This window comes from Chrysoperla carnea, chromosome 5 (genome assembly GCF_905475395.1).
Source record: "Chrysoperla carnea chromosome 5, inChrCarn1.1, whole genome shotgun sequence".
Lineage (NCBI taxonomy): Eukaryota > Metazoa > Arthropoda > Insecta > Neuroptera > Chrysopidae > Chrysoperla > Chrysoperla carnea.
Window position 1 is genome coordinate 57,882,840 of NC_058341.1, and position 13,482 is coordinate 57,896,321.

At 29.8% G+C, this 13,482-nt stretch overlaps 1 protein-coding gene across 5 annotated transcripts in view; it reads left to right on the forward strand.

Annotated features, from left to right (window-relative positions):
• The window catches only part of LOC123300953 (syntaxin-binding protein 5), a 574,037-nt gene that overhangs the window by 284,992 nt on the left and 275,563 nt on the right, over positions 1-13,482 (forward strand). The window lies entirely within an intron of this gene.

Below are 13,482 nucleotides of genomic sequence, written 5' to 3' on the forward strand. Positions count from 1 at the left end.
AATACATATATGGAACAAAAGAAACCAAATAAATATTAAATTTAATAAATATTCCTGGTTGTTAAATCGTAACTCTAATATCGCAGTTTAAATGTGTCTACAGTGCGTGAAGGAATAGTGCCATTTAGTGAAAATTATAGGTATCGTTTAGAAATGCATCCAAATGTGTGGTAGCTTATAATCTTTTTGACAATAGTGAAATCTTAAACAGGCTAAATAAACTTAATATTTTAGAACTAAAATAAAAATTTATTTGATATTTTAGTCACAGTTGTACTTAAATAATTTTAGTATATACTTCTTTATTTTTGCGTCTTCCATTGACTTTTTTTATCTAGTGATCACTCTATTCATAGTTCCTGTAAGAACTGATAATAATTATAATAAGGACGCAGGTTATTAAAAGTTTTTTTTAAATTCATTAATTTTAGATCTTCTTTCTGGTCGTTCTTTAAGGCTAAAACCCAATTTTCTGCTTAATATAATGAATATCTGAAATAGTGTTTCAGATTGTTATTTTTTGTATATGAAAAGTTTGAGTAAGCGAGCAAATGTTGGTAAATAAATTAATGATTTATATATCTCTGAAAATTGAAAAAAACTTTTAACATTTCTTCAAACGATATTTGTTTTACGTAAATTATTTTTTTTCAATTACCTTAATCACCTCACGGGTGAATTAAATAAATACGATGAAGCACTGAAGCTCTGAAACGATTCAATTGAAAATTATTTACTGTAAATAATTTGATGAAAAAACATTTTCTTTTTTTTTTCAGAGTTAAAATGATTTTGCTTTTGAACTTCATCTAAATTTCGTGGGTGTTTGTTGGTATACCGGATGTTGCAAAATTATTTTTCGATAGTTCTTAGTTACGAAAATTCAAAATTATGTTGTTAAAATCCTATCTTATAAGTTTTTCCTCTGAAACCACTTCAAAGCCGTGGATTCCTTTTTCGTGGAGTGAAAATATTTCGTGGAGTGATTCAAGTAAGACCACAATTAAACATCAAATGTATACTATAAATCTGACCTTTGCTTCCATAACTGAAAAGTGCTCGATGTTTCCAAAATATTTTTTACATGGATTCATCATTGACATTAGCCTCTGAAATTTCTGTCCTTAATAAATAAGTACAATTTAACTCGGTTTTTATACCATGTTTATATGCAATACATATCAAGGTATACTAAGATTAGTCCTATAATATTGATGCCACGAACAAAATTAGTATAGGTGTTCATAAAATGACCTAATTGGACCATTTTCGGTCGCCTGTCTGTCTGTCCGTCTGACAACAAGATAACTCAAAAACGAAAAGGGATATCAAGCTGAAATTTTTACAGCCTTATCAAGATGTTAAAAGTGAGGTCGAGTTCGTAAATGAGCAATATAGGTCAACTAGCTGTTACCCGCCCGCTTTGCTGGGCAACATCCCCACTTGCACCCCTCCCTCCACATTTCCTTGCGTTGGATAACAGTTTTGTAATGTACACGTCATGCTCTTTTATTTGATACCCCACTTAGGTATATTTGTAAATATTCGATATTTCCTTCCCAGTTTCTTGCTACACCTTTCTACCCTCCGAAGGTTAAAAAAATTTCTAAATGTAATTTAAAACATTCTGACCAAGTTTTGAACTATTAAAAGCCATAATTGAAAAATATGAATTTTTTATTCATGAACACCCCCGCAACCCCCCTTGTGGGTGGAATTTCGTAAAATCCGTTCTTAGCTGACCTCTACTTGGCAAAAGGAATATTCCTGCCAAATTTCAAGTCTCTAGGTCTTATAGTTCCAGAGATATCGTGATGAGTGACTATCTATCTATCTATCTATATCTATAGAAAGTCTCCTATATATTTATAGATTGGGTCTTGGGTCCGTAGGATCCATCTTGTAAACCGTTAGAGATAGAACAAAAGTTTAAATAGAAAAAAATGTTCCTTATCCAAAAATAAACAACTTTTGTTTGAAACATTTTTTTGTAAACATCACTGTTTACTCACGAGGGCACACATTAGATGCAAATTTTATAGTATGTATTAATATGGGATTATCAGTTATGTATGTGTGACATGTATAGGTATATGTGTAATGTAATTGAGTAATCAACACTGTCTATACACGCTATTTCAACAATTAACTCAGTCAATTGTTTGTTTTCAATTGGTTTTATGTGTTTTTCGTATAATGCGTTTTATAATGAAATTTTACGATTCATCTGTGTATAATCAATTTTGTTACACCTAGTATTGAATATTTTTTTATTTCTGTTCAATACATTAATCAATATTAAACGTTATCTTTGTTTTGCATGCAATATATTTAGTTAGTAATTAAGGGAAATAATTAAAAACAAATATTGATTTTCAAAATATCATCTCTCAGTTGTTTGAAAATGGAAATGAAAACTTAGTGTCTCTATAGCCTGATGTTATGTGTTATGTGTGGTTGGTTTATTTAAAAGCTGTTGATTATAAAATATTAACGACCTACACCGTATAACGGTTATTGTTGTAGCTATAAATAAACATTAAATGTCCTTCTATAATGGCGTTGTAATAACGGTATTTTCAATAATTTATTATATGAATCTATGATTACTTTTGTAAATGTGCAAGGATATTATTTAAGTTCGTATATTTGTTAAGGCGTCTTTTAAGTTTTTTGGACAAAATATCGCCGTTTTACGGATTGATTTTTCCGAGAAACTTTATTATTTTCTTTTAAATATTCAAGAGTATAATATCTAACATAAGTTATTAATTTTTTTTTCGAGTAATTACACATTTTTACAACACGTTGATAGCTCTAAACATCGACTCTTACTCTAACATCGCTTTCAATGATCAGACACCAAAAATACTGTTTGATAGAGTTCCAACGTTTTTTATTTTTTATTATATAAAAAATATAGTGTGTGTCATTTTAATCTAAAAACTCGTTTTAGAGTTAACCAATCAAAAAAAAAGAGGCTTAAACAAAAGTTTCAGACTTTAATGGGGGTACATCTTGTTCTTACATTAGATTGAATCTACTTTTTCGGGTTTCTTTAATAACCAATTTAGATACTAAACGGTAAGAGATGGAATAACACTTTAAATTAGAAAGTTCATACTCTTAAAAAAATAACATTTTTCATCTAAACCATTTTTTCGTAAATCGTCAACTTTCAAAGCAAATGTTGTTTAAAACTTTGTCATTATTGCATTTAATCGATAGAAAACACGATAATTGCGGAAAAATGCTTTAGCCAAGGGCAATACAGGACTTTTGCTTGTGTCCGCGACTTTGTCCTACAATTATCGATAAACTTTAAGCGTATTTTCTTTCGATTCCTTTCCTCCGAAAGCTGACGATGTTCGAAAAACGGTTTCGATGAAAAATGTTAGTGTTTTATGAGGATCAACCTTCTTATTTACACTGTTATTCTATCGCTTACCGTTTAAGGTCTAAATTGGCTATTAAGAAAATCCGAAGAATTAGGTACAATCTTATGTCAAAACATGATGGCCACTTTCAAACTCTGCAACTTTTGCTCAAATTATTTTTTGATTGGTTAACTGCAAAACGAGATATTAGCCATTATAGATTAAAATGATCCTCCCTGTATATCCCCAGATATATTTCCCTAGTATAAACTATTCCTCAACTCCAAGATAAAAGCTTGGAGACTTGTTGATTTTATCACGCAGGCATCATTTAAGCAACTATTCCGAAATTCCTTAGGGTGAAAAGAGGGGATAAAAAGCCTTGCAATCCAAGGGAAAAAGTACGAAGCTTATTTTTCCTCAAACAATTGGTCGAAATTTATATCCTTCTGTCTGTGGAGACGTTCGACCAATAAAGCTTTTTTGAGCTAAATAAAGATTTCAATCACAATATATACACGATTAAAAACGATTAACTTTGTTAGTTGTTCAATTTCAAGTTTATTTATAATAATTTAATTTTTTGTAAACAAGAAATGAAAATAAATGGTGAAAACTAATTTTATAACAAATATACCAAGAAAACATATCATGCATATTTGTCCAAGGAAAATAAATTGTTGTTTGTTTTGAAGGACAAAAAAAAGTATAAAGTATATAAAACTCAAGAAAAATTACTTTTTCCTCCAGAAAAAATACAAACTGTAGTGTGTAAATTTATTTATTTTTTTCATATGTCAGTTTTTTTTTTCGAGTTTTTATAAAGAAGTTGATTAAGAGTGAATTTCAAGAATGAATAAATAAACATAAACGGAATGAATTATGGATTTTAAGTAACATTATCAGAAGAATGGCACATTACCAGCCATTTTGGAACGTGTATTCTAATGTCTAAATTTGTCAATAAATATTCTTAATTCAGTAAATTGTAGTTTTATAATTTAATGAAAAATGTATTTTTTATTAACCATAGGAAAAAAATAGAAAATTTAATTTTTATCGGAACATTGGCACTTGTAGCCTTAGCAAAACCAAATATACTTTACACATATAAATTTTACATCGAAATGACGGTTTAATTTGATTTTTTCGTGTTTTCTCTAAACATTTATGCCTGTAAGAACATCTGTATCAATTTTTATTTCTTTAGTAAATTCTGTACCTTCTTAAAATTCGAAAGACATTTCCTTTCTTTCCAATGTTTGAAATCCTGCCAAAAATATACAACATTATACAAACAAAAAACGTTTTTTAATAAAATTAAGATCGTATTAGTCGTGTTTTATTTATGAGTCGTAACACAATATGATAATAACACAAGGTGTTCCAAGGTATACTGAGTTTAGTCCCAAGTTTGTAAAACTTAAAAATAATGATGCTACGAACCAAATTTTGGTATTGGTGTCATAAATTCACCTGATAAGTCTATTTCCGATTGTATGTCTGTCTGTACGCCCGTAAACACGATAACTCAATTGTGTTTTGGGTAGGCCGTTCTTCTCTTGTTAACCGTTTAAATTTAAAAAATGTTCCTTATAAATAAATAAACAACTTTTGTTTGAAATTTTTTTCCTAAATCTCACTGTTTACCTGTGAGGGCACAAATTTGGTTATAACTTTGTATGGGATATATTATATTGGAATATCAGTTATATATGTGTGACACCACAGTCGTGTTGTATATACGCGAGTGTGGCTATCTAAGAGTGACCATATTTCTTCACTTACATGGCGTAAACAAAATGATTACCTTATCAATACTGTCCATTCTTGGAATTTTAACAATTAACTCAGTCAATTGTTTGTTTTCAATTGCCTTATTTTCAATTATATACTATTGGATTAAAATTCGTAACCCAAATAAAACCTTTCAGGATCCTGGAGATAAAGGGGAGTCTAACATCTTTTCGAAAAAAATTGGCTCGTCTATAATCTTTCCGTATTATTCATTTTTTATCGTAAGTTGTTTGCACAAATAAATTTATTATGGATTTCTGGACGTTCAACTTATAAATCAATTCATTATTTATCATTCAGCCTAAAACACGCAACACGCTGTATAATTGTTTCGCGTTCATATTTAAAAAAAATTTATACTCATCCCTGAAATCTGAATATATTTTCCATTGAAGATAATAATTGACCTGATTGGGTCAGTCACATTTTATTAGAACGCAGTAATGTTTGTTTTTTTTAGATGTTTTTTATCGAATATTATTACTGCTGCACTGGTCAACAATGTTGGTCTCATGGGTGTATTTAGTTTTGAGTTTATGAGTTCAAACAAAAACCCGTCTGTTTTATAATAATAAAATGGTTGAGGTAACATCGTTAGTAACACACACACCATCGAATCAACCTGGTTGTAATAAATTTGTTTTAAACTCATAAATTGTTTGCTTTGAACATTATCTTTAATCGTTTTTACATAAAAATACATAAAAAATTTAAAGCTGTGGTTTTCACGAAAAAACCGCAGAAATCCTTTTTTTTTAAATAGATTTTAAAACTATTAAAATAAATTCGAACAAGCATGAGTAATCTAATACCTTATAGTAAGTTCTGGTGTAGTTGATTGCTTTATAAAAAAAATGTTTTACTAAAATGTTGCGATGTAAATTCAAAGTACTATTTTTACTTCGAGGATGAAGTAATGCTTCTTGTGTGATTTTCCCAAACGTAGTCTCGTTGGTTGTATTGAGAAAATGTAGTATCACCTTTTTTTCAGACCGAAAACTTTCACTATTTATGAATAACCTTAACAAAGGCAACAAGTGTACCGATGAGTAGTTAAGACGTACGAATCTTACTAACGTTATAAATGTAAAACTAACTCTGTCTGCCTGTCTGTCTGTCTGTAGCTTATGCAATCACGAATTAACTACAACACCGATTTAAAGGAAAATTGGGACAGATATAGTTTAGAGCCTTAGAAAGGACATAGTCTACTTTTTAATACGTAAAAAGGGGTTAGGGGATGAAATTTTGCGTGGAAATAACGTCATTTTTAAAGACAGATGCTTGAAACTTATTTTTTAGGCTTTCAATTAGAAAGCAACTGAGGATATGAACTAGGCCACATACTTCAAGCTATAGATGTAGGTTTTACGTACTTAACCGATTTCAAATAGTATTTCACGTATGGAAAGCTTCAATATCAGCGAGTAACATGGGTTGTTTTCAACAAAAGGGATCCCGTACCAAAATAATAAAATGGACGAAATTGTGAACAAAAGAAGGATAAATAACGGCATATGAAGTGAAAGTTATAGCATAATAATCTTTGAAGTTGCCCGGCGGAGCGTAAGTTCACAGCTAATATAGTATAACATTCTAGAAAGTCTTAGAACTTTCGGGAAACTTCATGAATTTTCTAGAGCGAATCAGTAATAAATTGAAGAAAAATAGCTATAAATCATTTTAAAAAACATTATTGATTTTTCAAGAAGCTAAAAGGGGAACGCGAATCGTATGAATATGCAGAGACCTTAATAAAGAAAAAAAAAATTTTTTTGTATACTACGGATTCCTCATTTCAATGTTCCAGTTTGGTATTAGAAAATATTGAGAAAAGTTAAAATAACATGAAAATTTTAATTATCCAAAACGAAAATTCTAATTAGATGTATAGAAACAATTCCGATTATATTTAAACTTTTCTTTGTATAATTAATTATGTAAGTAGGAGAGAGATTTCCTTTTCATTTGAATATGTGAATTAAGAAAATCGGATTACACAAACAAATATTAAGCTTGCTTGTACAAAAACAAGAAAAAAATAAATTAATCCGTATTGTAATTTGTAATTCGACTTGTATAAAATATATTTAAATTTTCCCATACCAAAAATTTTATAAATATTTATTTTGCATATTTAAATATAAACTTTTCATTATAAAATTATTTTCAATTAATTTGCATAATTATTAAGAAAATCTGTTTAATTAAAGTTTTTTTAATAATTATCTTTATAAGAAAATTAGAAATTAAACTATAAGATCAACATGCCAGAAATGCCGAATTTTGATAATATTCTATGACTTCTTATATATGTTTACATTACAAGGAAAGTAGTCGATTCTAGCTCAACACATGGTGCGAAATTATAAATAGACGGACGGATAGATGGTTGATTCTTCCTATTGTATTTTCAAAATATCATTTGTAACACTATTTTGAATATAACTTAAGCTGCCCTAGAAGTTTCTAAGGTTCCAAGGTTCCACATGATTTGTCAAATATGGCTTTTGGTTTTCCAACTATTTCCAACAAATTTTGGATTTGCGAAGGCAAAAGTTTATCAAAACTATCTCTTAAAATCATTTTTGTTCGTTATAAAAAAAATCATAATTAACGAAAATATTTGAAAAATAGTATTTGTTTGTATTCGAATTAACTTTTACAGAAATCAATAGTTTTTCTAAGTAATCTTTTGCATGCAACCTTTTTTATATTAATATATATTTTTGTACCATATAGAAAATAAACATTTATTTTAGGTATACAGGGAATTTTTTAAAGATTGAAGGTAAAATATGTTCTTTATTACCTATTTTATAATGTCTTACTTCCTGGTGAGTGTCAACATCAGTCAAAATGTGTTCAAAACTAGTTAATAATGTGATCAATTTACAGCCTCATTAACTATAATTATAATTGATCAGACTGTCGCTGCCTGAATTCGAATTCGCAACCTCTTAATTAGTAGCTAAACGAGTCGATTGCACTTTAGCTGCCACCGAGCCGGTTATTTAATATCAAGAACGATATATTTAATATAATTGTTTTCTGTCTATAATTTTGCGGCGGTAAGCTATTTTGTTTTTAATGCGTAATGTATTTTACATGTAGGAATATGCTCTTTCAGCCAAGAACGATAGATTTAACAAGAGGAATGATTTTTAGTGCTTTTATTTTGGGACGTACCTATATCGATCCAGGGAGTTTATTTCACTTAAAGTGTATTTTGGAACACTCATTTTTTATCTGATACACGGTTCTTTAAAAACCGTTGAATATAAAATCCTAGACATTAATAAAAAAAATTGAAAAAAATTCACTCTCGTCAGGACTCGAACCCGAAAATCTTTGAATTATACCCAGCACCACAATCAATTTGGCCATTTCTAGAGACAGAGTATAATTTCTTCAAATGATAGGCATTAAGTTATAACGGTACTTTATGACAAACTGTGAGAGTTTTATCACACTTTTTGTCACCAAAATTAATAATAATTGGAATAAGTTTATTGGAAAGGAACAACATATTTTCATCTTTTGAAAAGTTATATAAACCTTGGTTCACGCACTTCCGTGGTATAAAACTTATGTAATTCTCTGTATTTATAATAATTTTTTGTTGTAAATGACAACACATACAAAAACTAATATTTATATTTTTACGCGACATTACGATAAACATCATCGTTACTTTTGTAAAAGTGTAATAATGTGTCTATGTGTGCCTAGCTGACCTTATCGGATTTGTAACAACCTACAAACATAGGTCATGGATTTACTTTACTACTATATCTGTGTACTGTTTATACAAACATTATATGTATTATTAGAACTTTCTACTATTTTATATACAGTGTGTATCTGGATAATAAGGAGATACTCGAAGGTCTCATCTAAGTTCACTCTTTCGAAACGAAAGTAAAAGTTTCTTGGCTTAAAATTTATTGAAAATCGACGAATATAATCTGCAAAGCACATAACGAAGCAAAAAATTCCAAGCTTGAAGGATAGAAATTGAGGTTGGCCAGCGTTGAGAAAGTGATCGTTGAAGTCTGAGCGAAGAACAATTTGTTTTTTATATTCTGTTCTCCGATTGATTAATGAAAGTAGAGCGACTGTAAATTTCTTTAATCTTAATCTTCTAATATAAGATTGAACACATTTCAAGATCATATACACTATCATCAAATTTCTGACAATGGTTTTCTGAAGCAATCAGCAAAATTAACAAAAAGCAATCAGTATAAACGGAAGGAAACTTACGGGATTAATGTAACCCTTGCTTGGTACGATGAATAACTATTAATTTAACCCCCCGACCACAATAGAACGTCGCGGATGCGATTGAATATAAATACATTCAACAAAAAATTGTAGGTCTTTCTAGCCAACAAATTGTAAAATGTACGAGCGCCACAGCTATTTTGGATATATATAATATCCAATATCGGAAATTGAAAATTTTGTTTAGTTATTTGGCTTGCGATATTTCGAAAACCAAGGCTGATACCGAAAAACTTTATTCTTATTTTTCGTCTACATTCACGAAGTTATAACAAAATTCATCATCAAAGTTGAAAATAAGGTAAAAATAATTTCAACCACAAGTCTAAGCTTGCCTTGGCGCTCGTACTAACTTAAACTGATATCTAAATATTTTAATTATGTTACATTTGAGTAAGTTTTCGTAAATGATGCAGTTAAACTTATGGTTTGAGTTTAAGTTGAATGAAGAACAGGAAGCGTTCTTAACTGTGCTAAATTGATAAGTAATATTTTGAGACTGGCCGCTACAGTTCTATACTAATTTGCCTAAGCAAGATGAATGATCTCTAGTGAGACAATTAAGATACTACTCACTCATCATAACTACTAAGCGGGAGTGAAAACCAAACTAAGCGAGAGTGAAAACCTTGCTTTATTTTCAACCAGATCTACAAAACCAATCCTTCATCAAGTTTTCTTCTATACTTGGTCAAGGCTTATAAATCAAATCTTGGTTTGTCAATCTTTGCTTAAGCTATATCAAATTTAATAAACTAATACCACGGTTTTGCAAATTTTTAGCCAAAACTGGGCTAAGTGTTATAAATCAAGTCTTGGTTTGTCAGGCCTTATCCACGCCTAAGCCAAATTTAATGATTCAAGCTCGTTGTTAATTCAAATACCTACATTGAATCCCCACATAGAACGATGTTATCCTTCGAACTAAATTCCTAACTTAACCTTGAAATGACCTTAACCACTCTACAATTATGTCTTTCCAGCCTCGAAACAATATTAACGTAGTTGCCATTCATTAAGACGACGTTAACTATAAACCTATCATCTAAATCTTTGTTTTATTCCATTTCCAGCCGAATTTTAATTTACTTTTAAAACGAGCTCGGGATGACTTCTTAACAATCTCGGGAAGAAGCATAAAGCCGGGGCGATAATGTAGAAGTGATACTTGTGGTTACTCTCCTGTCCTCCGAGAGCTATTGCAGCAGCTGTTGCCACTTAGACGTTAGTCATTGAAACGAAATACTGAAGATCAGAGTGGGGTGGTGAGTGCTTCACTTCATCTAACAGTGGTGAATATACTCGACGAGAATACTTCGCGAGAGTTCGGACAGGGAGTGATAAATGAAATTGTTTTATTTTCTTTCTCTCTAATTATAAAAGGCTTCTTTAACAACGATAAAAAACATTAAATAGAAAAATGAGTTTACATTTGCAAACTTACTAAGGTCGTCTTTTGCACCAAAAATTTGCCTAGTGGATATGGTGTATCTTTGAGAACAGTGATAACCATTATTACCCAGTAAGCATAATCAGCATTGACCAAGTATGTATGTCACATGTGACCCGTATAAATTCATATAATCTGATATCTAACTTGACTTTGTGCCTTTGTATGTTATTACAAACACACAAACACTATGTACTTAGAAAGGAATGCGAATATCTTCATTATCAGTTTTTGTTATCCCCATATTTTATGTTTTTTTTTTCTGCACTAACAAGGATAATAAATCGAACGGAAATTTGTAAAAGGTCAAATTCTATTAGAAAGAAAATTGAAGTATTTTTTTATACAATATTACAACAATTCCAGTTTTATTAACTCGAAACTTATAAATATTTATAAGTTAGAATTCGATATGAGTAGTCCGCAGAATCTTTATAAGAATTTGCTTGTGGTAAAAATTCCTTAAAACACTTGGGAAATTTTACTTTTTGAAAAATACAAAATAATGATCACTATACTCTATTAATTTTCAAGATAAATTACGAAAAATTTTAGAAAAATATACAGTGTTTGAATTAGAAAAATAAATTAGCTATGCGACTACCGGAGGATTAAAATAGAACTACGATTCTACCAGGTTTAAACTGAGTTCCAGAAAGCATTGAATAAAGGAATGTATTTTAAGAAACCATAGTAATTTACAACAAATTTATTCAAATATATGAATATACTTCACACATACATACCATCCTCTTTACACTGGTTTACTTATTCCATGGCCACTGCTGGTTTTTTAAGATTGAAGATATTTAAGATAATATGGACTGCTTGACGCACTGATTTCCCCAATATTTTAAATGTTCTTATATGCTGTGTGTAACTTCGAGGTAAAATATTTCGAACAAGTGAAATTAACAAAATTTAAAAAACCCCCGAGAAGTTTTTCGGGTACAGAACCGTAAACTCGCATTTGAAACATATCTAAGAACAATCTCCATTAAATTACGTTTTTACTTAGAGCCTTCTCCAAACTATACCGATTTTGAATATTATCACCTATTTTTTATTTGTTTGGGTATGGAACCCTAAACTCGAACTTGAAAATGGCTAAGAACACTCTGCATTAAATCCCCTATCAAACGAAACAAAAAAAATCAAAATGGATTAATTTGTTTAGGCGGTACGATGCCATAGACAGACATACAGACAAACAGACACACACACATAGCAGTCAAACACTTTTTTTTTTGTTCGGGGGCTAAAAATAGGAAATTTTTAGCTTTATGATCATCGAGAATTTTGATGTCATTATTCAAGAAGTAATATTTCCCAAAGATTTACAAAAGTTTGACCGAGAGTCAGTTGTCATAAGATATTTTTATGTTCTAATTTTGAAAAATTATTATGATATTTATACAAAAAATGTCGTATTGTAATAAAAATGCAATCACCCGAGGGAAAAAGCAATTTTCTTCTAAATTATGCTTTGTTTTAATAGTTTTTCTCATTCTAATTTCCACCGTATATTAAACAACACAACTTTCATTAAGAACAGTCATAAATATTCGAGAAGGTAACATCGTTACAAGAAAATCACTAATGAAGTCACGCAATCGTTATGTTGATTTTACCAATCCCTCTCATTGTACGCTGTGCATGTATGTATGTGTGAAATGACCTTCACATATTAAGTTACATTTTGTTTACCCATTAACCGATTTTAATAGCTAATTATCTTTCTAATACATATATTATACTGGTACAGGAGCTCGCAACGTCGGGCAAAATTTTATTATTGCTATTTTTATGATATGTTGTTCCCCTTGCTCTTTCTGTTAGAGCTTGGGCCATCTGGCTGCCGGAAGTGGTTGCGTTTAGAACTGCGCAGCCTAAATGTACGGTCATAATAATAAATTTTAAAAGAATTTTATTATGCCTGTAATTTTAATATTATGTTATTTAAGTATAGAAAAACCTTAAATTAATTTGCCAGACGTTTTCTTAAAAATTTACATGGATATTTAAGCTGAAATTTTAACCACATATTCTTTGAGTAAAAGTCTAACTATAAAAATATTTGGAACCTTTAAATCAAACATTTTTAGGCTTATATATTCTTAACGTTTTTAGCATAAGAGATACACCAATAAAATTCAAAATTGCATCGACAATACATTAAAGCATGATTGGTCGTATGAATGTTGATATATTATAAAGCTACGGTACATGTTTTGGGTAACAAGTCAAAAATTAAGGTAAAATATTTGCTCCATCATTTAACTTAGGATGTTACTGAAAGAGCCCACTCTTTTTATGTTTTGGATCTTTCAAATTTTAATTGTGCCGCCAGCTGAAATTTAATCAATATCCACTTTTTTCTTATTGCAATAAAAAGATAAATAAAAAACATATACAAAAAACATTTAAAAAATTTAAATTTTCGAATGATCCTTACATTAAAAATTTACCGGGCGTAGAATTTGAAAAGCGTGGCTCTCGTTATAATGAATTTACTAAGTGTTATTCGAATAGCTACGGACTATATTTTTATGACGTGTTGCAAATATCTCA